Here is a 4,377-nt window from a genome sequence, read left to right as displayed (position 1 = left end):
TAAGGAGACAATTCCCGATAAAGGGACAATTCCTATAAGGGGACAATTCCTATAAAGGGACAATTCCTGTGAAGGGACAATTCCTGTAAAGGGACAATTCCCTATAAGGGGACAATTCCTATAAAGGGGGCAATTCCTGTAAAGGGGACAATTCCCTCTAGAGGGGACAATTCCTGCAAAGGGAACAATTCCCTATAAAGGGACATTTCCCTGCAAAGGGGACAATTCCCTCTTAAGGGGACAATTCCCTGTTAAAGGACAATTCCCTCCAAGGGGACAATTCCCTGTTAAAGGACAATCCCCTCTAGAGGTGACAATTCCTTCTTAAGGGACAATTCCTGCAAAGGGAACAATTCCCTATAAGGGGACAATTCTCTATTAAGGGACAATTCCCTCCAAGGGGACAATTCTCTCTTAAGGGACAATTCTTCTACAGGGGACAATCCCCTCTAAAGGGGACAATTCCCTCTAAAGGGAACAATTCCCTATAAAGGGACAATTCCCCTCTAAAGGTGACAATCCCCTCCAAGGTGACAATCCCCTCTAAAGGTGCCAATCCCCTGTAAAGGTGACAGTCCCCTGCAAGGTGCCAATCCGCTCCGTGCCCTCCCACAGCCCTGCCCAGCCTGAGTCACGTCCCGAGGTTGCCCAGGGCAGCTCCCCGGGCCGGAGCCGTTCCCAAACCAGTTCCTGCTGTGCCACCCTCGTTCCTGCTGTGCCACCCTCGTTCCTGCTGTGCCACCCTCATTCCTGCACCTGGCACTGCCCGCAATGCTGTCCCCAAATGTCCCCAGATGTCCCCTCGGCTCCCACCTGGGGGTGGTCCGGGTGTCCCCTCATCCCCGGGGGGTTTTTGGGGGGCTCAGCCCGGCTCTTTGGGGTTTGGGGCAGGGAGGAGGGAGCGGCTGCAGCGCAGGGGGTGTGGGAGTTGTTCCAGGGCAGCGTTTCCTCCTGGCACGGGTGTGACACACCTGCACAACCGGGCCCGTGTCTGACCTGGCTTGTAAGGGCATAAAATATTGCTGGCTTTTTGTAAATATTAAAATTAATGCTGTATGTGTAATGTTAAAATAGCTTTTCCCTATAAATATATTTTTTTGCTTCTAATAACAAAATTAAACATAAATTTTTTTTAAAAATAGTATACTTAAACTACTCACTCAGTTATAATAACAGCCCATAAATGTGTAATAAAAACTCTACAGCTAACACAACAATTATCAACACTCACCAGCTACAAAAGGCCAGGACTACCATCCAAATTAAAAAGTAATAAAAGAAAAATTAAAACCACAAGCCAAAAAACATGCATGCTCTAAAAAAAAAAAAACCAAACAAAGAGTAGTCATGCTAAACAGTCCCAAAAAATATTTAACTATACATAAAAAAATATAAATATGCAGCAAGTTAATGTATTGTAAAGTGTATTTAAAGGAGCTGAAGGTGTTCTTAGCAGCTTGCAAAGCACTCACTGTTTTAACCCTTTATGCGTGTCTCCTATTGTGTTTTTATGAAATTTTTAAATTTTTTTCACACCTGGGGTGTGACCAAAGTTTGGGAACTGCTGACCCCAAACTGCAGCAGGAATTACCCAACCCCTCATGCAGAGTTTTCTCCGTGTTCTCAGGATTTTCTCAGCCAGGTTCAGTGCCTCAGAGTTATTTTCTTATCAGCTCAAGCTTTGGGTGGTGCTGGGATTTTTTGGCTGATCCCATCTCCAGATGCACACAGAGTTCCTGGAGCCATCACCTGTGGCTGCAGGAGGAACTTTTGGGGTTTTAGGGGTCTCTCAACCTCAATTTGTCCTAAAACTTCATCAATATCTGAGCTCCAAGTCCTTGGCCAAGCTGCCAACCCAAACATTGGGGAAAGCCTTGGAGGAGCTCCAGGAATTTGCTGTCCTGTGGGGCCTCAGGTGGTTCCACCCCAAGGAAACCCTTAGAAAATTTATTTTCAGAGCTGGATTTCCCCGCTCTGGTCTGAGAGGGGTGATTCCAACAGCACAGCAAATCGGGGTTGGAGCTCCACAGGCACTGCAGCACGATAAAAATTGCTTAAATGGTGGAAAAAATTAATTTATAGACATAAAAAATTCCCTTTCTGCTGCAGGAATGTGCCAGGGCATGGAAAAACTCAAGGGAGGTGTTTCCCAAAGGTCTCCTGGAGCCTCTGGAGCAGCCCTGGAGCTCTCCGGGGACACCGGGGCCGCAGCTCTGCCCTCCCTCCATTCATGGTTTCACTCTGCAGCAAGTGCAGAGCTGGGGGTGTTCTAATTCAGCGCAAGCACAACATTGATTCCAGTTTGGAAAACAGCCTGGAAGTGCCTCCTCGTGGAGCTAATTCGGGGCTCGCATCTCCTCGGAGCCCTGCGGCTCGCATTTTGATGAGCTCGCTCCGGGGAGAGGAGCTGCATTTCTGTGCAGGCAGGAGGGATCTGGGTGTTCTGGTGCTGACTAAACCCACCCACGCCTCGGGGCTTATTTGCAAGCAGATCCTGCATGGTTTGTGTCAGCCCCGATGGAAGGGCTGATACTGCTGGAGCTGTGCTGATGGTGACAGCATCCAGGTCACTGCTGTGGCGCTGGGGTCAGGGCTGGGTTCGGGTTTGTCACCTCTGGGTGCTGCACAGGAGCTGCAGGGGTGCTGAGCAGGGTGCTGAGCCATTTCTGGGTCGGGAATTCAAGGTGATGCCACCTGGAGAGGTTCAGGCCTCGCTGGAGCTCCTGTGTCTCCAGATAAAGATCAGGAATGTGGCCCAGGGAATGCTTTGTTTTATTTTTGGGGGCAGGGAGTGTGGGAGATGAGGATCAGCTCATCCATCAGCACAGGGAGATGGATGGGAAAAGGCAGCCGGGAAATCGCAGAATCATGGAATTATTTGGGCTGGAAAAACCACCCAGCCAGGCTCACCTGAGCAGGTGACACAGGGACATGGCCAGGGCGGTGCTGCACACTCCTGCCGGCCTTTCCCAGCAGTCTGGGATGGAAAAGCTTTGTTATCCCAGTCCTGTCTCCCTCAGGGCGAAGGGAAGCAGAGGCTGCAGCAGCGCGGCCTCAAATCGAGTTTTTGCCTGGCAGGGAGAGCCCCAGGCTGCGGCTCAGCGTCCCCATCGCCGCTTTGGGAGGTGTTTGTTCCCCTAATGACAAAACCCGATTTCCGCCCGTGCCTGACTCATTCCCTGTCCCCGAGCCTCATTCCTGCCTGGCCCTCGCTGTCCCCATCAGTCACGCAGGATGAGGACACAGCCCCGGGCGCTTCAGCTGCTCTGTCACAGCTCCAGGAACCGCAGGAACCCCGAATTTGGGGGATTTGGGGGGGTTGGGGTGTGATTGTCACCCTCCCCTCGCTGTCACAATCCCTGGTGGCAGGGCAGGATGGCATTGAGGAACAAAAGCTCGGGTGCAGTTTGGGCTTGGCTAAACATTAATCTGCGGCCAGGTGAGGAAGGAGCACCTGCGGCATTCCAGAGGTTCTGGTCACAGGATGGGCGAGTCCCGTGGCCAGCCGGGCACCTGCAGCCACAGCTCCGTCATGGCCCAGCTCCACCGGCGCTGCTCTGCCTGGAAAGAGTGTTCTAAAAATTGCCAGCCTTCCCCAGCTAAAGTAGGTGAAATATTTATAAACCCATCCTCTAGAGAAGACCGTTTTTGCGTAAGCATCAACCGCTCCGGCTTTAAAACCCGCGCCCTCCCCCCGCCCCGAGGCGGCTTGTGCTGCTGATCCAGGGAAGGGGCAACTTTAATTGCGTCTGTCTGGCACGGTGGCACCTTGGCACGGCCACGGGGGACCGCGGGGAGGGCTGGTAGAAGGGAAAAAAAAAAAAAAAAAAAAAGAAAAAAAAAAAAGGATTTCTGGATTTCGCTGTGCTGTTGCATCGGGTGTAGCCGCTGTGGTTTAATACTCGGGGTGTGCTTTAATGTTTTAATATTGGGGGTGCTTTAATGTTTTAATACTGGGGGTGTGCTTTAATACTGGGGGTGTGCGTTAATACCGGGGGGTGTGCTTTAATACCGGGGGGGCTCGCCCCACTTTTGGGAGGATGATGCGACCCCCGTGGGGGGGAGCTGGGAGGGAGGATGATGAGGATGATGATGAGGATGATGATGAGGATGATGAGGAGGGGATGGGGCACACACCAACACCCCAGGGACGCTCCGGGCTCCAGCGGGGCGGCTCCGGGGGCGGCGGGGATGGAGAGGGGGCCCCGCTCCGCCCGGCCCCGGAGGCGGAGCCAGAGCCCGGCGCGGCGGGACCGGAGCCACATCCCGCAAAGGAGGAGCGGGGCCGGGCACGGCAGCGGGGCCGGGCACGGCAGCGGGGCGGCGGCGGCGGGGCCGGAGCCGGGGCCGGAACCGGAGCCCAGAGCGGAGCTCCCG

The sequence above is a fragment of the Catharus ustulatus genome, chromosome 25 (assembly GCF_009819885.2).
Source record: "Catharus ustulatus isolate bCatUst1 chromosome 25, bCatUst1.pri.v2, whole genome shotgun sequence".
Classification (NCBI taxonomy): Eukaryota; Metazoa; Chordata; class Aves; order Passeriformes; family Turdidae; genus Catharus; species Catharus ustulatus.
Note: the sequence above shows the minus strand (reverse complement) of the source record.